General features: G+C 34.0%; 1 pseudogene across 1 annotated transcript in view; it reads right to left on the minus strand.

The window, feature by feature from the left end:
* Nucleotides 1-3,302: 3,302 nt before the first annotated feature.
* Nucleotides 3,303-25,984, minus strand: part of LOC145636183 (putative LRR receptor-like serine/threonine-protein kinase At1g07650) — a 34,081-nt pseudogene continuing 11,399 nt past the window's right edge. Inside the window, exons 12-24 of the transcript XR_014114057.1 lie at nt 23,405-23,476; nt 13,007-13,072; nt 11,059-11,127; nt 10,937-10,972; nt 10,798-10,835; nt 10,109-10,479; nt 9,826-10,021; nt 9,020-9,160; nt 8,410-8,528; nt 8,070-8,279; nt 7,677-7,908; nt 5,771-5,921; nt 3,303-3,933 (exon numbers count right to left, since the gene is read on the minus strand). The product of XR_014114057.1 is annotated as a putative LRR receptor-like serine/threonine-protein kinase At1g07650 (transcript). The remainder of the gene's footprint in view (nt 3,934-5,770; nt 5,922-7,676; nt 7,909-8,069; nt 8,280-8,409; nt 8,529-9,019; nt 9,161-9,825; nt 10,022-10,108; nt 10,480-10,797; nt 10,836-10,936; nt 10,973-11,058; nt 11,128-13,006; nt 13,073-23,404; nt 23,477-25,984) is intronic.

Genomic DNA, 25,984 nt, shown 5'->3' on the forward strand with positions numbered 1-25,984 from the left:
CATTAAAGTTATATAAGAACTCACCATTTTCAGCTTTTACCCACCATAGAAAAAATCAGAGAGGAGAAGTAGACTAGGGGTGTGAGAAGAGAGCGTGAGGAGAGAAAGGAGAGGAGAGAGAAAGAGAAGGCGTGAGATGAGAAGAGAAGAGAAGGGCGTGAGAAGTCTGAGAACTGAGAAGAGAAGAGGGAAGAGGAGAGAGGAGAGAGGAGAGAGGAGAGGAGGCGGTGAGAGAGGAGAGAGAAATGAGAAATGAAAGGGAGAGGGAATCTGATTTAATTAGGGTTTTGTGTGTTTTTTTTTTTAAATTCATAAATCCGTCGGAAAGGGTTTAAATTCCGTCGGAAATTTTCGACGGAATTAATTTCCGTCGGAAATTTTCGAGGGAATTAATTTCCGTTGGAAAATGTAACATTTCCGACGGAACTTCCGTCGTAAATAAAGAATTTTCCGACGGATGTTCGATGGAAATAAAATCCGTCGGAAATTTTGCACTTTCCGATGGATTTTCATGTCCATCGGAACCATTCCGTCGGAATTTGACTGTTTTCTAGTAGTGAAATGTAAGCAAGATCCCAATTCATTCCTTGGATGCACATCTCGACTGCCGAAGTTTCGGATAAATGATCTTTGCATTGAAGGCTTAATCCTCGCCATCGATTGATGTAGTCCACGACTGGTTCATCTTCCAACTGGTTGGTTTGTGTCAACTCAGTCATGTTGTCAACGCGTCGAGTGCTGAAGAAGCAATCGAGGAACATTTCTTCCATTTTCACCCAACTGTCTATGGATTTTCGAGGTATATCTGTGTACCAATCGAAAGCAACAATCTTGAGAGAGCGGACAAATTGCTTTACAAGAAAATCTCCAGAGGTCCCAACATTATTGCAGGTCTCTATGAAGTGCGCGATATGTTGCTTAGGGTTGCCTGTCCCATCGAATTGCTGGAATTTTGGAGGTTGATAGCCGCTTGGCATTCTCATCTTGTCAATCCTTTTTGTGTAAGGTTTGCTGTAGCGACCATCTTTGTTGGCGTCTCTACCGAGTTGTTGTTTAATAGCATTAGCTATTATTTCTTGGATTGCTTGGAAGCTGAATGAATCACCACGGGGACTTTCATTTTTCGAACTTAGCTTTGTCTTCGTGCTAAGTTCTGACTCACTGCTATCACCTTCACTTTCTTTAATTGCGCTTCTCGAGTCTTCTTTTGAGTGCAACAATTTGTTCGCTGTGGAGCTTAATTTGTGCCCCCTTTTCTTTGTTGTCCTTGACGAGATTCTCAAGAAGTAGCTTCACATTTGCTAACTCCTCTATGGTGTTTGCTTCGATTGTCATGACATTTACGACGTCGTCATGTGCACCATCTTTTGTCATCGTCATTTCTTGTACGTGCTTCATCATTTCGATTTGTGGAGAATGAGATGAGGTAGAAATTATCCCACCGAGTGTGCCAAATTTGTAAACACAAATTTTAAATCAGCAAAATATAGATTCAAAATAAATGAAACAAAGTGTTAATTTTATTAATATGATATAATTGGGTACAATCTCTAATTTGCTCCTCTGATTCGATCTCCACTTTGACTTTGACGTAATTCACAAATTGACTTGATTTTCGAACGAGGGCCGTCGCGGCTTGATCTCGATCGAAGATTAGATGCAAAACTTTGACTTATCTTTGATGTAGACCTTTGACTTGTTGTTGATGTAAGTCTTTGACTTGAATTCTTAATTGAGGGCCAACAAGGCTTGATTTCGATCAATGACTATTTGATGTAGAGGTTGAACTGGTGTTCTTGATGATTTGAAGTCCTTATTTCCTTTGTGTTGAGGGCCGTCGAGGCTTGATCTCTTCCATGAGTGATCTTCTAGAGTAGAACGACACGTCGAATGCTTGTTGTTCTTCTTCTATGTTTTGAGAGGTTTTCTTTGGAGAGGTTTAGAGTATTTGATGATAAGTTTTCTCTGAGTTTTTCTCTCTTTTAGGTTTTTCCTCCTCTCAAATGAAATAGAGAGAGCTCTATTTATAGAGTAAGTGACTCTTAGGGTTAGGGTTTGATATGTATTGGACTTTTGAGGTAATATGACTCATTTATAATAATTTAACCCATTTTAATAGGTTTTCACTATTAAATAAACAAATTAATTAAAAATATTTAAAATGGGCTAATTTAAATTATTTCACCCAAAATAATTAAGTTTGATTAATAGTCAAATAAATAGGAGTCAATACTTTGACTTTTGACCCATATAATATTTGATGTGGCACTTTTATAAATTTTTCGTGCCTACAACCCTGACAAAACCAGTAACCCCGTTATAAGAGTGAACAGTAACCCCGTTACGCGCGCGTAATCCGTTATTTTTATTGACTTGGCAGTAGGCCTGCTGCACCTAAAAAGCTCTGTTCAACTAAAGGTTAAGTTTCTAACTTGGGCTCTCATATATTTTAGTCCAAAATTTTCCACTTTATGTAACATAACAAGAGAAAGAACTCAAAGGAGAGAGTGAAAGTTGATGATATATACTTCAATTCGTACTTGTTTATATATTATAGTATAAAATTTGAAAATCTCTACATTTTAAAAAGTTTGAGATAACTCTAATAATATTTGGATCATTTAAGCTTATGTCAAAATAATAATAATAATAATAATAATAATAATAATAATAATAATAATATTTGGATAATTAAACTCTTTAATAATGTTTATTTATTTATTTTATCTGATTAATATAATTTTTTTTTTAACTCTTTAAAATAGTGTGCGAATAATTATACCCTTTGAAATATTTGTTCACGTATTTTCCCTCGTTAACGTTGCCTACAACTAAAGTTATGATATAAGGTAGATATAACTAGCTATAACGCGCGTAACGTGCGCGTTAGCTATCCTAGTTAATTCATGATAATTAAAAGTAAAACTTAGAATGGTGTGGTGCGATGTTCTCATCAACTATTATTGAGTCATGTTTTAAGTGTTTTAACATCGTATCCATGTAACAAACTTGTTGAATATACAAGGAAAAGTTGAATGCACAAGGAAAAGTTGAATGCACAGACTATTGGGCACTAACTCACTAAGCAACTCGAACAGACATCTAATTACGAAAGGACACTCTTAGCTATTGATTAGGGGTGTAGTTGTTCGGAGCTTGTGATGGTGGAATGAGTCAAGGTGGGTTAAAGTAGGATCGGGGCATTGAGTTTGTGGCGTCTCAAAATTTTATGATACTATAATGCATGCAACGTCTCAATTATATATATAATGGTCTAACCACGCAAGCATTAAAAGCAAAACTTGAGTTTGAGAACTTAAATCTTTTATTTGATTGATCACAGCTCCTTATAGAGCTTAATTTTGAAATTACATTGTTTTCCCAGTGTAAATTACATTAGATTGACAAAAACATATATAACAATAGAATCTAAGGCCTAGGAAATTAGAAAGCATCTAAAATATTCAATCGATGGTGTTGGATTCTAACACATTCCAAGTTTTAAAGATCAACCAATGCTCGATATTATGAACCCTTCTCTGAAACTGAAAGAATGATATAACCTTATGTTTGATCTCCTTCAATTACTGGGGGCTTAGCATAATGAGAAGATGAACAGCTGTGCCTTGCATCTGGAAAGCGAATTAGGCTGTGAGTCTCACTGTCTGATGTCATATCGTGATACCCTTTAGATGCCTCATAAAACCAGTCATTGTTGCATCCACTAGGAGCCAAGGTCAGTTCTTTTACAACCATTTTTCCTTCAAGCATGCTTAGTACCTCAGACATCACTGGCCTTACTGCAGGAGATGGATTAGTGCATAACAAAGCAACCTTAATCATTTTGAGTACTTCTTCCTTATTGTAGTCAGTACCAAGCGTCGGATCCACTAGTTCCATCAAATTTCCGTTCTGTTGTTGCAGAGCAAAGGCCTGAACACAGAAGCAAGTTTAAGAACATACTCAATCCATTCAAACAGAAAATATGAACAAAATCTGATCACAAGAAAGCCATTTTCCTCATTTCATATAAGCACATCCAAAATGAAAACTTCGATTTTATCAAAACCAACAAATACATGCTGATAAAAAAACAAAAAATTACCATTGAGACAATTTAGAGCAGATCAACCCATGGAATTACAGTGCGGCTAGCCACACCATGTGGCCGCTTGTTACAAAACAAAGTAACCTCTATAACACTGACCGACTAACCCCTAATACCGACCAAGTAACCCCTATAACACTCACAGAGTAACCCCTGTAACACTGAACAAGTAACCCCTATAACACTAACAAAGTAACCCTCATGATGGATGTCCACACTGTATGTCCAGCCACGTATAAGAATTTGTGATGGAACCAAAAGCCGGAAGAAGAAGATAGCTTTCAGGGCAAAAGGAAAAAAAAATCGACATGAAATGAAGCATACAATCAAATTGTGTAATTATGTACCTATTTGCCCACCAAAACGATCCATATCTAACCTAATTTTATATAAAGCATATACTTCCTCTGTATGAAAAAACGTGAAAGACCAAATTACCCATCCACCCACACATACAGTAGTACAGTACTACATCAATCTCACCACCTCATCTGGCTACGCTGCACCTCAGCCATCACTTCACCCAAACGCTCCCTTCACCACCACAACCTCTTACGCCACATCACAACCACCACTTCACCACAACCACTCCCCTTCATTGCCCCTGTTTAGGCCACCAACATACCCTTTTTAATTTTTTTTCTCCTTTTTTTAAACAGGACCTTCTTCACCACCGTGAAGACCATCATTGAGATAGAGGAACAAGAGGAAAGAAAAGAACGCTTAATCAACCACCGTCGCATATATGAGCATTTTTTAAAACAAAATTGAAGGTCGAATTTGGTTGTGGTGGTTGTAAATCGTACATACCACCACCGAAATAAAGACAAGAAAAGAGAAAGAAACACCCATACTACAATCACCTTCACCCGATCAACTTTTAATTAAGAAATTGAGATCAAAATACCCATACGTGTAGGTGTGTCTTAGATCTGGAATTGGCAGCCAATAATTCGACCACTGTAGCCTTGATGTTGGACTTTTGGTAAACTTTGAGTACTTTAACGGTGGTGGAAACAGCCAGAGGTGATGAGAGAGAGAGTATGATGGGAGAAGGGAGGAGGCTATTGTCGGTGAAGAGGAGAGATAGGGCGGTGATTGATGTTTAAAAAAAAAGTGATGTGGTGGCTGCCATGGTTAAAGTGGAGGAGAGAGGGAGGATGTGGTGGTGGCTGGTAATCAATTAACTATGGGGTTGACTGAGGTGTGAAAGAGGGAAAGGCTAAAGGGTATAGTGTAGTGTTATATTGAAATGGTTATGAGGGTAAATAAGTAAAAGTCTACTGTTATATTTGCCATAAAAGGAAACAGGTCAAGTAAAAAGAAACTTTCCAAAAAGGAATACAGGTCAAGTAATAAAGAATGGAGGAAGTATTACTCTAGTTTACCCACCAAATCAATCCATATTTAACCTAATTACTCTAGTTTGTCATCATCAATATTAATGAAAATGATGAATATACATGGACACTAGAGTAATACTCTAGTTTGTCATATTTAACCTAATTACTCTAGTTTGTCATATTTACCTAATTACTCTAGCTCAAGAAATGGCATGACCAATTAATTGTAAATGCCCTTTTTTCAGTATACCCCCCAAGTTGCTTAAGTGAAGTTTCTGGATGATAGAGCAAGAATATAAGGACTTAAATTACAGCTTACCCAATCAAGGAGGCAGAAATAATTATCATCTGGTCTAAAATTTGTATTGTTTCTACCAGCAACTATCTCCAACGCCAAAACCCCAAAACTGTAAACATCAGCTTTATAGGTCAAATAGCCCCACAATGCATATTCTGGTGCCATGTATCCTCTGCGGGAACAAGATAAGCATATCAACCATTATTTCCACACTAAAGTATCAAAAGTTAACCAGAACTTCACAAATGTTCAATTCCATGTTAGTACACTAAAAAATATCTAATCATGATGAAAGATATAACAATTATTAAATTAAAAGCAGCTTTACTGATGGATGACTTATATTTTAGGAAATTTTATGTAGAACTACCCTAAAAATAGGGTTATTTGTGAACAACTACCCATTTTTTTTTTTATTTGTTTAGAACTATCCGCAAATTTTGGAAACATTTGGGTAGCACTACCCACTAACGTTTTTCGTCCAATTAAAACGTTATTTTGGCCCAAATTTTCACTTTTATCAATTACAATGGCCAATTAATGCTAAAATAAGCAAAAACCCCAATTCAATTAAACCCCCAAACCTTGAATCAAAATCCCCAAATAATACTAAACTCATGAACCCTAAAATGAATTCTAATTAAAACCCTAATTAGGTTAATTAAGGTAAATTAAAACCTTTATACAAATTGAGAGAATTAATTGGGTGGCAAAAGTGAAAAAAGTGGGCTCCGGTAACGTCTTAATTGGACGGAAAATGTTAATGGGTAGTGCTACTCAAACGTTCTCAGACTTGTGGGTAGTTATAAACAAATAGAAAAAAAAATGGGTAGTTGTTCACAAATAACCCTATCTTTAGGGTAGTTCTACACAAAATTTCCTATATTTTATTCTAAAATAAAGCAATAAACTTCATTTCTTAAGATGATTGAGCCTGTTATTTAGGTAATCATTTCTACAAAATACTAGTATATAATAAAAAGTGGTTTGTCTTCATAAGGAATGTCTCCGTGAGAACTATTCACAAAATGAGATCCTTGTCCTTTTTTTAAGTATTACTTTTCTATTAATGTTTTTCGTAAATCACTTGTGTTGTGCTCCAATGTTTCCTAACTAAGGGTATTAACAAACTAAGCCTACTTGCAAACTACTCGATGCTTGGCTTGGTCAAAACTCAATTAAAGCTCGACTCAAATTTGGATTCGACTCCAAATCTTAACAAGCCAAGTTAGAGGTATCCTTGGCTTGGCTTGAAAGCTCGTGAAAAAGCTTAAATATATTTTTTTATAAAATGATTTGTTACCTAAAATTATTTATTGATAATTAGGCCGTAGAGGTCCTTTTCATATTTGGAGGGACTAAATCAAAATTCGATGATTGAGCTCGAGTCGAATCGAATTGAGTCGAGTCGAGCTCATGTATTGTCTAGTGGTTTTGAGCTTAAGCTAAGAGCCTGAGTGTCAAGCTCAATCCGAGCTCAATTTCTAAAATTTTCAAGAGCCAAACCCGAGCTCACCACTATGGAGCTGGTCTTGGCCTGGCTTGTTCACACCCCTAATCCTGACTCCCTGTTTCTATACTTGCAAAACCAACAATTATCTAAATTATTGTCCACCATAAAGCAAATCCACTTTTGGCTAGCAACACATCAACGTTAGATTCCAAAGTTCTTCCATAGTAGTAGCAGTAACAGTAGTAAGGTTTATTTTCCATCAAGCGAGAAAAAATATTATGCATCAAAAATTAAATTTTGTGACGTCAAAATCCATCACGCAAGATGACACAAAGTCACAAAGTGTTGGCAAGTTGGATCCAAGTAGATGGTAAACAAAAGAAAAATGTAACTAGGATAACAAACAATAAAGTATGCAAAATCCAACAAAAGATAAAAGACCTCAGCAGTAAAATCACTAGATAAATTACTCACATTGTTCCGGCAACTCTAGTGCTAATGTGGGTGTGCTCCCCTTCATCAAGCTTAGCCAGTCCAAAGTCCGAGATCTTAGCATTGAGGTTTCCATCAAGCAGTATATTGGTTGCTTTGATGTCTCTATGAACAATTTTTATAATTGATTCCTCATGCAAATAGGTTAAACCTCTTGCCACATCAATGCAAATTTTCTGTCTAGTAGGCCAATCCAATTTCAGGTGATTTCTTCCTGTAAATTAAAATACAATTACAGCCATGTCCCACTAATTTTTTATTTTTTATTTCCTGTAAATTGACCAAGAATTATGAAATGTTTTGAAAAAAAAAAACCAGGGAACAAAATGAACCATTCTTCCAATCAACTAAATACCCAGAACAATTGTTACTTACCAAACAGTGCACGTGCAAGGTTATTATTCTCCATATATTCATATATCAAGAATAGCTGATTTCCCTGACACAACATCCATAGAGTCTTACAAGATCTGGATGACGCAAACCAGAGATCATGCCAATTTCATTCACAAATTCTTGATTCCCCTGCTTTGATCTTGATGATAGTTGCTTCACGGCAATATGGGCACCATCTAGCAGTATCCCCTATTTCATAAAGTGAACATTAAGCACATAAATATAGCTATGACTCTATGTTGTATGCAGTGAAGGCATTGTGTTATTAAAGCTAGAAGGAGTTAGATCTTTCTACTAAATTGATAATTATGAAACCTACCAAGTATACTGAACCAAATCCCCCTTCTCCAATTTTACTGTCAGCACTGAAGTTGTTGGTGGCAGCTTTGATTTGCTTAAAAGTAAATAGTCCAGTCTGCAGATCAAGTCCAGCAAGAACTGTGTACAGTATAAAAAGATTAAGCATTGAAAAAAAAAAAAAAAAAAAAAAAAAGGCACCTTACAAGTAAGACCACAATGAACATAGAAATATAGAATAGGATTTGCATAGACCCTTTAACAGAAAAACTAATAGAATATATTTTTCCTTCATGCATGCTAGGATATTACATCTTCAAATATTAATTTTGTCCACTTCACTAGTATTCTACACCTTCATCCATACTAGCCATCTTCATTTTTAAATATCGATTTTGTCCACATCACAAAAATCCTAGTCGTCAACCTTAAAACTTCATGGTTACCAATCGAGTTAAGTTATGGATACTTATATATGCAAGTTTATGTTCAGTTATCCACTTATTCTTTCCCATAAGATTAGATACCGTGACAGTAAAATCAACACATAGTGAATCAGAAGCTGCTTTTGAGGGTATGAGCTTGAATTATGAGAAGAAATCTAATAATTTAAGGTTCAAGAAGTAAATTACCTTTTTCTCTTTTTGCCATGTCTCTTGAACCATATTTCCGCCAACAAATGAAAAGACCGATAAGAGTGGTGCCCACTATTAAAATTGCAACTCCACCTAAAATCTTTATAATCTTCTGTCAATCAGGAGGACGTTTGAACTCTAACATGCAAAAGGGAGTTACTTTAATTATATTATGAGGTGATAGAACATATAAACAAAAAGTTAAATTAATATAGCATCACAAACAAATTGTCATTGAATCATATTTTAATTTTTTTTGGGTCCACAATGTCACAATAATTCCATTTTCCTAAGATTGTAGACAGTTCGTTCCTTAGATAACACTGGAATTCTGGAAATGTTTTAATAGACCAGTAAGAAATGCAATTGAAGTAGCACACAAATTTTCTTAGATCAATATCAGTGCAATGAATTAGTCTTTTAGTTAAAATATGAATTCCTCATAGGCACTCTAAAAAACAGATCTTGCGACCAAAGAGCCAATATCATGTGTGCAAACATTATCAATTACAAGCAGCAGCTATAAGTCGTGAACAGATCATGGATTTCAGGTCATGGTCCATTCAATACAGATGATGGTTCCTCTTGTTCCATTGATGTCTTTTAAGTTGGGTCATACTCAGATGTATTGACAGCTAGCTTATAAAGAAAATCAATTTAATTGCAATTTAACAAAGCCAAAGGCCCAAAAGTAAGTTAGATAATCTTTCAAAAAAAAAAAAAAGTAAGTTAGATATTCTACTGCTATGGATAAGAAGCCATAAAATGAATGAAATAAGAACTTTCAACTAAAGAACATTTACCAGACTTGACAGAAATTGCAGATTTAAGTGGGCCATATGTTCCTCTTACAGGTATTCCTGTGCTCCCTTTTCCAGCATAATAGAAACAGATTTCTATAGAATCACTCACGGGTATATGTTGATATACCTTTTTTACAACCTTATTAGTTCCATTTGCTTCCTTAACTATATTAAAATTCTTGTGAACAAGCTTATCCTACAAAAAAAAAAAAAGATAATGCTTACTTAATTTAATGATGATCATAAGTAATTCTATGAGCTTTGTGATGCATTTAAAAGTTACCTGGATATATATGTCAAACATCCGTTTTCCAAGACTGGAATAAGAATTGTTAGCAAAAACTATCTCACAGAAATGAAGTGTCACACTGTAGTTCCCTTTTCCCAAGCAACTACCATAGTATGTTAGAGATGTAGCTGACAACCGTGCTCTAGTGTATAGATTTGAGTCCGGCAATCTTTGCACTGGGTTGCCTTTTGCTATATAATTGCCAGGAACTTGTGAAAACCAGAATTCCCCACTACTGCTAAATCCCCAATCTGCCCTTCTGGGGACAAATTTTGCAGCGCCCCCACGTTCATCATCTTCCTCATATGTAGTGTCTGCGACGGTGGTCTCTTTCCCACCACAGTTGATATGCATTGAATACCGAGCTTCATACATGAAAATACATGTCAAAAGAAAACAAACAGGAAGGAAAAAAAATAGTTTTTATCCTCTTAATGATTCACATGACATCAAGACAAAGCATCCAATTAATAGAATTTGTCAGGATGTTGCTTCTGTTTGCTTATAAGTACTTTTTAATTATAGAATGTGACATAGCCTGACCATAAAAGAAACTAGAGGAAACTATATATATTAATTAAAAATAAATGGTTATAATGTGTGGGAGTGTGTGACTGTCTGGGGATTGGAAAAAGGGAGGAATTTTGCATCACAATGTTAGGGAAGTTGAAGATGTAGTGCACCTTTACAATGGAAGCTCTTCAAGCAGACACTAGATTTTCTGCATGAAGTTTTGACCCATATTAAAGACAAGTTAGGATGTTATATCACAGAAGAGATTAAAATCTGCCTATAGAAAACGAAAGCAGTTGACGAGCTTACAGGCTCTCTCCCCTTGAGAAGCTTCTGTATAAGTTTCTGAAGATGATATTGCCAAACATCAGTTTCATAAGCGCAGAGAAACTGCCAAAATTTGAAGGAAGAAGAGTCTCACAGAATCTTACAGAGTCTCTTTATTGCAAGAAGAGGGTGCAGAATGTTCATCAAAATTGTTGTATGAAAGATCTATGTGGCTGTAAGCAAAAAGATCAAAAAAAAAAAAAAAAAAAAAAAAAAAAAGCAAAAATTAAGTGAATAAAAATTAGAAACAAACTTCAACAGTACACATAAAAACATCTTATTGAACGGAAAATCTCAAAATTAAAACTTCTAGAGAAATGTTTGCAGACATCTCTAATGGAGAAAAAGTAGTTATATGACTGCAGAAAGTACATGAACACAGGACAAGTTCTCCTCAAACAGTAAAAACAGATTACACAAAATACATCGCTGTATTAGCCCATATAGTAGCACAACTTATTCTCTGATGAGGATTCGGGCAGTCTATTCTAATCTTAGTCACCACATCATTTTGTCCTTTGCCCTTCCAAAGTTCACAAAGTGAACTTACACCAAATACAAAACTCTACAAGAGAAAACCAGTACCCTCCATACAAAGCAAATAGCCTCCTACATGCATTACTTGCCATATCACATTAAAGAAAGAGATGCAAGTATATCTCACTATTGGCAGAACAAAACAATCACATATCTGGTAAAAAGCTATATTTGGTGTTTTCCTGTAGAGCATATAGTTGGAGTTGATTCTGCTCAGAGCCAAGGTCCACACAAACACTCTCAGAAAGATAAACTGTAACCCTCCCAATAAATTTGTGAACCAAGAAGAGGGGGTAACCTTGGCAGAGAAGATAACCCAAAAATGAGTTACAACAAAACGGTCCTTGTTGAATCCCCATCCTCCTCATAGGGTCCTCTTTCTCCAAAGTTGAGGTGGTAGAACCTTGAAGATAAAGTTGAGCTCATCTATCTCTGTATCATGGGGATGCCTCCATGATTAAAGAACCCAAGCATTGTAAGCATGGAATTTGCAAACGGGGGCAATAATGTGAAGTGGACAAATTTATAATTATGAAAACCGGACAAAAAATGGTTGCTCCCCTTTCCAAGTTTGATTGTATGACTTCATTTACTTTTCTTCTTTTTCTGAACTCATATGTGTACCTATCACCTTATCTCTTTAAAAAATTGGAATGAAGCCCTATTTCTTTATACTATTTAGTAAATTCTTAGGCTAGTTATACACTGATTGAATAATTCCTAAGGTTATCTAGGCGTTAAATACAAATATGAAGTTACTGTCAATCTAGTACGCAAAATAAAAAAGCATTTTAATTCCAAAATTAAGCTTTTAGTGACTGATGATTATTAAATTAGAATCAAAGCATCCTACCCCATGTTGTCTAGCTTTAATAATTTGGTTGTGTTATAGGCAACATAGATATTAAGTATATCATTCATTTTAATGCACCCCAAATACAATAAAGTCCCTCGCACTCAATTTTCTCATTGCCGGCCCCACTCTGACCTGCTAAACACACCAGTGTGCCACAAGATCCGGCGACCAAAGAACACTCAGGCCATGACAATAAGGCTATCCCAAGGAAACATAAAGAAATAACCAATGTCCAGTAGTACTTCACATTGCTAAAATATCAAGTAGGTATAGCCTGGATTTAATTATGGATAATTAAGGTGTTGTGCTTGCCTAGATGTATGCCAGCACATATCCACATTAAATACTGACATTCAACAGTAATGTAGACCTATGTTACTCGGACTCTTTTATTTACCTCGCGTGTCCGTGTCGACACGACTCGTGTCGGACACCGACACCGACACTTGGACACTTCATTTTTAACTTAAAAACAAAACTTTTTTCAAAAAAATGGGCGAGTCCGATACTTGGACACCCGTGTCTAATTTGACACTTCATCCGAGTCCAAGTAACATAGATGTAGACACATATACTTCTATATAGGTTTCTAATGGTGTAGAGATATTTTCAGGTCCAGTAATTTAAGTCCAATCGGAACTTAAGTCAAAAATATAAACCTGCTGTCCGCTTCATTTGTAATCCAACTTGGAACAGGTCCACTTAGCATATTGCTTGTTAAATACCTGAAATTGGCAACAAGTATTTTTCAGTAAAATTATGAAGGCCCAAATCAATGGGGTGCAGACACAATGAGTTACTACACACAGTATAACATTGTTAAAAAGTGAACAAGTATCAAATTTGTGCAACATACATGATTTATGATTTGTGCTATCATGAAACCAACTTGATAGAGGTGTCAAAAAAACTTTCAGAGGTGTTTGCAGTAGTTATTACTTTTATCAAGAATCAATATGGTTCCCAGTAGTTGTCAGAGTTAAGGTCCTCAAAGATTTTTCCTCTCAACCCCCCCCCCCCCCCTCCCCTCCAACTAACATTGTAATGAGCCAGCACAATGCGGATGATTATACAGAGCAGATATGGTGATTTTGATTAATAAAACGTATGAACTGGACAATTTACACAGAATTTAAAGGGAAAAAAAAAAGACTAAATTTGCTTATATCTTACAATTAAATAGATAGTACAAGCTTTGACTCTTTGAGAGGCTTGTCCTCTCCCTAATAGACATTTGAGAGGCTGGAACTCTCCAAAGTATTTCCTTTCTTTGGTAAAATGATAATCTCTCTCCGGCTAATTTCTATTTATGGAGCTTTCCCACTAAGAATTGTATTTCCCTACAAACTACAAGACAATTTATGTGTAATTCAACTGCCCTTCTACATAAATATCAATTTTTTTTTTTTTTTTTTTGGGAGGCTTGGAGCAGATACAATCCCATTTGCATGTACCCGGTGTACAGTATTTTTACTGTACATCGGGTTTTTCGCACGTGCTTTTTTTTTTAAAAAAAAATCGCAGAATTTCAAAATCGCGGAATTTCATACCTAAAAAAAATGCAGAACAACAATGGAGGAGAGAGAAAGTGAGAAAACGCAGCTATCAATCATCCATTGAGGAGAGAGAAAGTGAGAAATCGCAAAAATTGCAGAAAACGATCATCAATCGAGGAGAAAAAAGGTTAGAAAACGCAAAAATTGCAAAAATCGATCATAAATCGAGGAGAAAAAAGGTGAGAAAACGCACAAATAGAAGAATTCGATCATCAATTAAGGACAAAGAAAGTGAGAAAACTTACAAATTGCAGAATTCGATCATCAATGGAGAATTCGACTTTCGATACAACAAATTGCAGCAATCTCATTCACGAATTGCTACAAAAACAGAGGCAAATTGAGACTGAATTTGAAATCGATTTAAATCGATCGATTATAGAAGAAGAAGAAACTAATTGTTTTGGAGATGAATTCGTACCAATATTCAACAATCCAGGCAATGCAGATGAAGCAATTCACAATGCAGAAAATCAAGTGGTTCCTAATAAATCAATTGATTCAAATTCAGAACAAACAACCAAATCAAATGCAACTGAAGGTAATTTCTATGAATTTTTGAGATTGTATGCAAAAAGTAACCCTTTGAATACATAATTGTTACCCTTTTCATGCATAAACGTGACCATACTTATGCCTAAATGTTACCCTCAGATTGAATGCAGAACTTTTTAGATTACATGCAAAAAGTAATCCTTTGAATGCCTAATTGTCAAAGAAGGAAGAATTTGCAATATCTTTTGGAGAGATTCAATGATGCTAGAAGACTATAGGATATATGGAGATGTTCTTGTCTTTGATACAACATACAGAACCAACAGATATAATCTTATATGTGCTCCATTTGTTGGCATAAATAACCACTGGCATAATTGTATGTTTGCTTGTGCTTTTATTGGGGATGAAACGACAGATTCATTTGTGTGGTTACTACAAACCTTCTTCAAAGCTATGGAGGATATAAAACCAACTTCAATATTCACTGACCAGGACCAAGCAATGGCAAATGCAATACTGGAGGTAAAAGATTTATATTGACATCTTACAGATTTGAGCTATGACAATAGAGTTTTCCTTTTTCACATAAAGTTACCCTTTTAGCTGCATAAAGTTACCCTTTTTGGTGCATAAAGTAACCCTTTTAACAGCATAAAGTGACCCCTTTATTTTCAATGCAGGTGATTCCTAATACAAGGCATAGACTTTGTATATGGCATTTGGAGCAAAATGCCATAACCAGATTTGGAGCTCTTAAAAAAGACAAAGAATTCAAATTTGCATTCAACCAGTGCTTAAAGATGTGTGTGACAGAACAAGAATTCGAAGCAAAGTGGCAAGCAATGTTGCAGAAATATGAGTTGACAGAACACTCTTGGTACAAAAGAGTGTATGAGTTGAAAGACAAATGGTGTCCTGCCCTTAGTAGAGATTTCTTTTCAGCAGGGATCTTATCGTCACAAAGGAGTGAAAGCACTAATCATGCCATAGGATTCAGAGCAAGTAAAGCAACTACTTTGACAGAATTTTATACCATATTTAAGAAGACAACTAATCGTTGGAGAAGCACAGAGAAATATGATGAGTTTACCTGTAGCAAGTCAATAGCATTCACTTCATAGCCTCTATCTGGAATGCTAAAGCATGCTGCACAGGTAAAAAGTTAACTGACAAGTACATAAATTACACCTAATATATGGCAATTTAAATGAAGCTACATGATTTTGATGTACAGGTTTTCACTTTATCACTCTTTAGAAATTTTGAAGAGGAGTTTGGATACTCTATGGCAACAACTGTTCAGATGTTAGGCAGTAATGAAGAATGCCTACTTTATCAAGTAACACTAGAAGACAAGCCATGGTCTGCACATCAAGTAAACTATATACATGAGAGCCAAACTGTATGGTGTACTTGCAAAAACTTTGAAGCATCTGGATGGTTATGTTATCATTGCATCAGAATTCTACATTTGCATTCAGTAACAAGAATACCAGACAAGTATGTTTCAAAAAGATGGACTAAGTTTGCAAAAACAGAGGCATGGGATAGGTTGAAGAATCAGGATCCTAAACAGCAATATATTCCATGGAGGCAAACAATGATGAGGAAATACTACAATCTAATCTTAAAAAGTCAAGAAAATGAAGAGACAAGAGCATTTATGGAAGAAAGCTTCAGAAACAGTCTTAAAATGGTGGAAGACTTACTTGCTAGTGCTGCTCAGAAAGAAAGTGCAGAAGCTGCTTCTAACATTCCTGATGTGGCACACAACACTCAAAGCAATACTGACGCTTCTTCAGCATCGAGTACAAGCACATGTGTACCAATAATTCTTGATCCTAAAAGGGCTGTAACCAAAGGAAGAAGCAAGAGAGAAAAAGGAGGACTTGAAAAAAGCAAGAGAAAAAGAAAACCAGCACTGCCACCTCCAAATTCAGAATTTGGATCAAAGACACCTAACTTGCGACTCTTTTAAGATCTTTTTTAGAACATTTTTTTTTTTCGAAATTAATATACCTTGTATTGTTAAACTATTTTTCTTTTGTTTTTTTACTCTATGACTAGTTTAATGAAAATGTGATTGACACTTTTATTAGAACATGTTTAATTATTGGAACACATCAACTTATGTTACCCTTTTAACGTATAAAAGTAACCCTTTTCATGCATAAAAGTGACCCTTTTCATGCATAAAAGTTATCCTTTCTATCCACTAAATCAACCTTTTCTTTGGCAATAGTTACCCTTTCTGTTAATAAAAGTTAACCCTTTTATCAATAAAAGTTACCCTTTTCATGCATAAAAGTTACACTATCTACCCACAAAAGTATACCTTATCATGTATAAACTTATTATTTCTACCCACAAAAGTAACCCTTTTTATGCTACAAAGTAAACCTTTTTATGCATGAAAGTGACCCTTTTCATGCATAAAAGTTATCCTTTCTATCCACTAAATCAACCTTTTCTTTGGTAATAGTTACCCTTTCTGTTAATAAAAGTTACCCTTTTTATCACTAAAAGTTATCCTTTTCATGCATAAAACCCCTGATCCTTTTATTTTACAGAAAAAAGTGACCCTTTTCATGAATAGAAGTGACCCTTTTTCTACATAAAAGTGACCCTTTTCATAGCTAAAATTACCATTTCTAACAATAAAATCTACCTTTTTCTTGCTTAAAAGTTACCCTTTCTATAAATAAAAGTTACCCTTTCTATAAATAAAAGTTACCCTTTTCTGCATAAAAGTTACCCCATAAAAAACATAAAAATAAACCTTTTAATTACTTTATGTATTCACATACATCAGTATTCCAAAAACAACTAAAGACTTTAAACTAAGTTTAATTACATCATTAAACTTAATGTATGCACATACATTAAGTTTTTTCATTGTTAAAAAAACCCCCTGAACTAATCAACTAACAACTATTAATTATTTCACTATTTAGAAGGAGTAAATTTTTTTGCCTGCTTTTTTGCCCTTTTTCCTTTGTTCTTTTCCTCTTCTCCCTCTGCCTTTGCTTCTGCTTCTGCTGCCATTTTTCTTTCTTCTGTTTCTCTCTTCTTCTTTGCAGCAATTGCAGCCTTTAATCTTTCTTCAATTCCATTGACATAAGCAGGATCTTTCTTCTTCTCATTGAACTTGTGTAATTCTGACAACACATCGTTCCTAGATTAATTCAAATCACACAGTACCAGTGTGGTACATATCTCTCCTCGTAAAAATTTCCTTCCATTAATCTCAAAACAGCAAAAAAAAAAAAATTATCAATATGTAATAAATAAAAGCATTAGAAAGGAAAGAACTACAGAAACTATATAGATAATTACTGTTTTGAGATCATTTAATTTGAACGATTCGCCAACAAAATGGAGCATGTGATACATGACAAAGACCCCACAGTCCAAATTGTCAACTTTTTCTTTTCTCCATTCCAACTCAACAACTTCAAAACCATAAGAAGGTAGCTGAGAACTCTTTGGATGATTTCTTTTGCCAAGAAAAGCACCCATTTGAACACACTGACATAAAATATAAAAGTTTAGAATACATTAAAATCAAAAATGTTAAAATGGAAACAATGAATCAACAGTAACATAACAAAAAAAACAAACATAAACATACCATCTTTGAACACAATTCTTTTGTATAAACAAGAGCAGAATCAGTCCAGATAATGTTGTCAAGATAATATACCAACTCTTTTGTATGATCAATAACATACAAAATGTAGTGATTCTCAATAAGAACAGGAAAATAGATCTGAAACAGCAAAATTAAAGAGATTTAAACAGAGCATATCATAAAGAGAACTCTTTTAAATTTATTACATTAAGTTTAGAATAAAAATACCAGATCAGCATCCATTATATTACATTCTGGATTCTCATAGCTAACCCAACCTTCCCATATGTCGTGCAAATCCTTAACAGCACTAGATATGTTACCTTTGCCAATATTGTCACAAACATGCAAGAATGCAAACTATTAAAGTATAAGATCTCAATAATATATATATATATAAAGTAAATGTGTTAAGATATAAAAAAAGGAATGAAATAACTTACACTCTGCCTAACACCGAAGAAGAATTTTCGAGGACCAGTAGCCTAAAAACATGCTTTCTCATTCAAATACAGAGAGAAGCAATCAATAACGCACCATCGAATCCTGAGTGGAGCAACAAGGGACACCATGTCTTCTCTTGGAATTAAAAAGTTCATTCCAAAAGTAACAAGGCTCTCACTGAAACAATAAAAAATAAGAGCAGCATTAAAAAAAAAATATAAGAAAAAAAACAGATAAAAAAATAATTATAATAAAAAAGGACACTTAACTTCCTATCCATTGAAACATCCTTCAGCAAACAATAATCGAGAATTTCCAAATGTAACTGAGGCAAATTCTTGAAAATCCGAGCATTGCTCTTTACAAAAAGAGTTACAAAAGGCACCTGCACACCTACATGTCCACAGTCCAGAGAGCATAGAGATTTATTTGCTCTGAGTCGAGGAGGTTCATTTTGATCAATATGCCCGACAGGAATATTTTCAGTAGGACCAGGAATGATAGCAGAAGGTCCAGAACCATTAAGGCCTTCATTAACTATTTTTCCATGACCATTGTCATCATCCTTAGGAATATTTTCATTGAAACCTTGTGCAGGTTCTTTTTCAGGAACAAAATCTTTGTTACCTTCTGTAGGTTCATAAAAACCGCGAAACATATCATGTACAGACTTCATTTTATTACACTCATCAATTAAACCATCTAAAATCTTCAAATAATGAGGATCAGAGAGTAGCAGTTCAGTTTGAGAAACTGAAACAGAATCATCAGAAGATAATGAAACACTTCTGCGAGAAGTAATCAGATCATTCAAGGTTTGAAAACCAGTTGACTGAACAAATAATAAAACATCCATATTTCTTTTAAACAAAAGAAACGTTTCATGAACAACCTACAAACATATGAACAATGAAAAAAAAAATGTTACAAATAAAAATAATAAAATAAGTAGGAAATCTAAATATATGCTAAAAGTGACCCTTTTAAATGCATAAACTGACCCTTTTAAATGAAAAAAGTTACCCTTTTGTATGAATAAAGTAACCCTTTTAACTTAATATTGAAGATAACTTTAATGCATATAAAGGGTAACTTCGGTGCAAATAAAGGGTAACTTTTGTACACAAAAGGGTAACTTTTGTACACAAAAAAGGGTAACTTTTGTACACAAAAGGGTAACTTTTGTACACAAAAAGGGTAACTTTTGTAAACAAAAAGCAATAATAACTAAACATATAAGAAAACAGAACACTTACATCAGTTGAAATTTTTTTAATTTCTTCATCGGTCATAATACCTTCTGGAAGCTCAAATGCAACAATGCGACCAGTGGTACCACTTGTAGAAGGACCCTTATCATAACCCAAAGTAGGAGCTGGCTTAAAAACAGTTCCCCTAAAATTAAGCTGTGACACAGGATATGTAATAGTATCCAACGGTCCCTGCCCATAACCACCAGCTTTGATCTCTAACTTAATTCGCTTCTTAATCTTTACATCCGTCCAATGTTGAATCAAAGGAAGAGTACTACTTTCCTTTTCACCTTGAAAATTTAGATGATGAAAATACATAATTTGCAAAGCCAGCAAACAACCACTAACATTTTGAGCATTTTCATCATCCTTAAACTTCTGAGCAGCCTTCTTTAACTTTTTTAAAACATATGAACACCAATCAAAAGTTTTAATTTCATCAACTTTTTCAACAGCTTTCAACGACTTCAATGAAACAGTTCTATTAGTAGTAGGAGCTAAAAAGCTAGACATAGCTTGAAGAACAAAACACCTCTTAAATTCTTCCCCTCCATCAACCAAATCAACCATCCTAGACTCCAATTTTGACAAATGAAGAGGTTGCTTACCAGAAAGACCATAATCAGATCTCCATGCCTGAATGATACGTTTATCTACACTTTCATCTTCAGAATTTTTATTAAGTTCAGGAACACAAATATCACTCAAAGGCAAGCAAAACACATCGCATATATCATTTCTAGTAACAACAAATTCTTTACCAGTAGCGATGGTAAACATGCAGCTACCAGCATTGAAGTTTTCAACAAGCCAAGGTCGCATTTGACGATTAAGAGTTTTCAATTTAAGATGTAATAAACCTCCAAAACCAATTTCTTCAACAGCCTGTTTTTGCTCAGGACTAAAGTTCTGCAACAATATTTCCAATGAATAGGGTCTACATCTTGCAATGATTCTTCTTTGCTCCCTAAATAGAAAAAAAAAAGAAAGAAAATGTAACTAAAACAATATAAAATAAAAACAAAATATAATTAAAAATGTAATAAAAAAATATGTATACTTACACAAAAGATTCAGAATCAGAAAGCATTTCATAATCAGAATCTTCCACTGTATTAGCTTTCTTAGGTACAATTTTGGCCTTCTTAGGAACTATTTTGGCCTTCTCAAACTCTGGTTTGTCACTCTCAGGAATTTTCCCAGCCTTTTTAGATACTGCTTTGCTCTTCTCAGGAGCTATCTGGGTCTTTTTTGGTACTGGTTTAGGCTTAGCAGGCTCTTTAGGCTTTCCTTTTCCTTTTGTAGGCTTTTTATAACGATAACTACCTATTGAACCACCTGTATTTAATTATTAAAGTAATATAAATACAAATTCAGAAATTACTCATGGAAAAATATAGAATAATGTGCATAAATGACACTTTTAAATGCATAAAGTGACCCTTTTAACAGCACAAAGTAACCCTTTTAACAGCACAAAGTGACCCTTTTAACATCACAAAGTGACCCTTTTAACAGTATAAAGTGACCCTTTTAACAGCATAAAGTGACCCTTTTATATGCAAAAAGTGACCCTTTTAACTGAAAGTTATTCATTTAGCAACATACACTGACTCTTTTCACAGCATAAAGTGACCCTTTTAACATCACAAAGTGACCCTTTTAACATCACAAAGTGACCCTTTTAACATCACAAAGTGACCTTTTTAACAGCATAAAGTGACCCTTTTATATGCATAAAGTGACCCTTTTTTTGCAAAAAGTGACCCTTTTAACTGAAAAAGTTATTCATTTAACAACATATACTGACTCTTTTCACAGCATAAAGTGACCCTTTTAACATCACAAAGTGACCCTTTTAACATCACAAAGTGACCCTTTTAACAGCATAAAGTGACCCTTTTATATGCATAAAGTGACCCTTTTTTTTGCAAAAAGTGACCCTTTTAACTGAAAAAGTTAATCATTTAACAACATATAGTGACTCTTTTAACAGCATAAAGTCACCCTTTTAACATCATAAAGTGAACATTGTCAAAACATATAAATGACACACATGTCTATTACTCAAACACAATGAGCAATGCATATATGCATGTTAATCAAACACAGATGCACAAACACAATGCGAATATGCCTACTATACACATAATCTAACTAAAACATAAAACCTAAACAAATAATCAGTTTAATTAGCATTCTCTGACTAAAACCTAACATACAAAATTTGAAGAATAATAAGCAAAATTTTGAATCAATTATATACAATGAACAATAAAATAAAGCAAAATTAAACATAATAACTTCATAATTCAAATTCAATTATCATAATATGCATAAAAAATCAACTGAAAACTATAAAAAATAACAAGCACTACTAATTCGACATATATAAGCGAAATTTCAATTGAAAAATTTGAAAAAATGATGAAAAATTTAAGTAAACACACCTTCTTCAGCATCTACAACCTTCTTTGTAATCTTCTTCTTCACCATTGCAGAATCAACACTACGAAAATCGAAAACAAAATCAAAAAACCTAAAAATCGAAGAATCAAAACAACTTAAACTAACAAAAATCTCAAAAAAATAAGTTAACGAACCTGAATTAAGCAAATAACAACTTCACCAGTGAAAGAGAAGAAAGAAAAAGCTCGAAAATCAACAATGGAGGAGAGAGAAAACGCTCGAAATCACCAGTTACTTGCTTTTTAGAGAGAGAAAAACGAGGAGAGAGAAAGCTATAGTGAATGAATGAAGAGAGAAAAGTTCTATTTCTTTCTTTATTTTGGCAATCATTAGGAAGCACGTGCCAACCCCACTAAATTGACAGTTGATGCTTGTCCAAAAATTCCGCCATTCATTAAATTAATGAACACCAGTTTTTTTTTAAAATTTGTGGAGCAGATATAAGAATTTAAAAATAAAATAAAATAAAATAATCTATATAGTCCCCCGCGGCCCCGCTCTCTCGAATTCTTCATTTTAGGCATATGTTAAGATAATATCTTTCCAGCTATTTTCTATTCGTGGAGCTTTCCCACTAAGAAATATGTTCTACAATTTATTTGTAATGCAACTGCCCTTCTCCGTAAATATCACTTTATAGCAAGCATATGCATTAACATATGCCTAAAATGAAGAATTGTAGAGAAAGGGGCCTATATAGATCAATTATTTAAATCTGATATGATTCTGCCCCCAGCCTCCCCCCCCCCCCCCCCACCACCCACCAAAAAAAAAAAAAAGAAAAGAAAATAAAATAGCTTGTACAGCAATACAATTTTTATTTTTTGCAAAATTAAGCTTTGACTTTTTTCCCTTTTGATAACTATAAAAACATAATACTAGAATCACTCATTATAAGAATAGATGATCAAAGAAATGGCAATGCCCAGCTGTCTGATCTTTAGTGATGGTCAGATTGCACCATTTCTCTTTTAATCTTTTATCCATTTTTTTTTATTTGTGAATGTAGCAAAAGACAGCCACGATAAGATATTTGCAGAAGTCGGTGTCTTGAAAATATCAAACTGTCATAGGGACAGATGCCAAAGTTCAAAATGAAAAAGCAGATTGAAGTTAGAAAGAATATCTGAGTATGCTGCATCCTTTTGGTGGCTTAATTATGACATGACACAGTAGTAACTGAATTGCATATATTAAACTGCTTACATATTTTGCAATTTATTTAAATATTGAAGCTCGTTTGGAATAGATCCATTCAATCTGTTGAAGCTGAGATCCCTGTAAAATTATATGACAGATATTAGCAATTAATTTTTAAAAAGAATGTCAGAGAAGCTTATAATTTATAAATTTAGAATCTGGATAAAAGATTGCTAAAAAAACTATTACAGCAAAAGGGCACTATAGGACTACAGGGTATTCACTTTATTTCAATACCACTTCTATCCAACTATGTTTCATCGTAGCAAAAACTAAGAGAAACAATTAAAACATAGGTGACTATAATGGTATAACCCCTGTCCTCTCAAGAACGGCTTAAATGCTATGCATACCTTTGTCACTCTTTATACTTCATCAACCATTAGTTCTGGTTCATGGAGCAGATAAGAGAACATGGCATGGCACATGCTGTAAATTTAACGCTTATGTGGCCCAAGATCACCAGTTTTTTGAATTATTACTGATTAATTGATTCGAAATTTCTATCAAATCACAATCTTCAATGCTGTAAAGCATGTATTACTAACTGCTTCCTCCTCACAGTCTCACAGCTATCGTATTTACAAATCAAAGCCACTAAAGGTCAGTCCCTTCTACCAGCCACTGTGATTTAGGACATAGACATTCTCTGTCAAAAATTCTCACACCAAATTGCAGCAAGATAGTAGGGACTAGTAGGAATGGGCTATGTTACTCGGACTCTTTTATTTACCTCACGTGTCCGTGTCGACACAACTCGTGTCGAACACCGACACCGACACTTGAACACTTCATTTTTAACTTAAACACAACTTTTTTCAAGAAAATGGGCGAGTCCGATGCTTGGACACCCGTGTCTAATTTGACACTTCATCCGAGTCCAAGTAACATAGGGAATGGGCAATTCACTCCAAATCTGACATGTCCAAAGCTAAAAAATCTAAACTGAATCCAAAAAACCAATTCCATATCCAATTTTAAAAAACTGAATCTTACTAAGGGATGGGAGCGAGTTGGATGTTATGTAGACTCCGACTCCAACCGCTCTATTCTATGTGTTGGTGATTAGATGGTAGCTAATTGATATTGCTTAATGGTTAGCTGTTTCAGTGTATGTAATAACCAAAAAACTAAATGTTCAATAAGCAATTTCAAGAAACTGTTATTATGGGATTTTTATAAAAGAGCTGTTTGTGCTTTAATAAGCTGCTTACCAAACACCTAATATAGCTTCTTCTGAATAATCAAGCCTCTACCAAACCTTAATAAGCTAAAAACTCTCCACAAAACTAAATGTAGCAGGTGATTCACATAACATTAATGAAATTATTCAATCTCTATAAGCAAATGAGGCACAATAATATGTTACTCCCTCCTTTTTTTTCTTTTTCTTTTTTACTGTTCATTTGGTCAAATCTTAAGATTTTTATCTGCATTTTATAATTTATATGTATGAAAAAAATTATCATACTTCCTAAGCCAGACTCGGTTTTTAGATTAATAGCAATTGAAGTTCACAAATATATAAGTGTATAAAAAAATGTGCATAACAATAAATAATTAAATAGCAAAGTTCCAACACAAATTAAAAATTCTGTAAAAAACTAAAAAAAAAAAAAAAAAAGAAAAGTAGAGTTTATGAAGGAAAATTCCCTAAATAAAACTTTGCTTTAGTATAGGTATATAGATGAGACATTGTTAAAATTGTGTAAACATGTAGTTTCATAATATCAACTGTTTATACTTGTTCCACTTTTCCATTTTCGGCCGTTTTTAAATACTTGCTTCATTTCCTTATTTGGAAAACTAATACAACATTTAACTCATTTCTCACATTTGGAGGACTCAACATAAATCATATTTTATTAATTTCATATTCTCTCTCCTTCAATTCTCTCAATTACTTTTGTTTTTTTTACAATTTTTGATTCTTCTGCCTAACCCACTACCTCCATATTTTTATTACTTTTTTCAATTTCTCCTAAAACTCTGCGCATGGAGAAATGGAGTAAGTATTTGATAACGAAGGGAGCATAAAAATATAATTTTATCGATGACATGGACAAATTTGTGCATTGGAGACCATGCAAATCCTTTCTTCTTTTATACTCCGTCCATTATAGATAATATGGTCAAATTTGTACATTAGGGTGTATATAAACCAGACGTAGTATAAAATATGAGAATAGTTATCATATTCTTATTTGTCTATAAATTTTAAACATTTTGCATTTTATCCTTTCTTCTTTTACATAAAGGGTTGCATTAATTTCTCATTTTTCTTAACTTCACAAACCATAACGACAGTGTTATTTATATTAAAGATACATCAATTTTTTACTTACTCCCTTCGTCCCCGAAAGAACGACCCATTTGGCCTAATTTTAGTCCCAAAAAGAATGACCCATTAGAATTAAAATACCACCAATTAGCAATAATATTTGTGTAAAATTAGCTTCCCCGTATAACATTTTGTTTTTCCATATACTATTATTACTATCTCTCTCTACTTTTTTGTAAACTCATGTAAATTTATCTTTCCACTATACTTTTACTTCTTTTTATTTAACTTTATTAATACTTGCG

This window comes from Chenopodium album, chromosome 6 (assembly GCF_948465745.1).
Source record: "Chenopodium album chromosome 6, dcCheAlbu1.1, whole genome shotgun sequence".
In the NCBI taxonomy this organism is placed as follows: Eukaryota; Viridiplantae; Streptophyta; class Magnoliopsida; order Caryophyllales; family Amaranthaceae; genus Chenopodium; species Chenopodium album.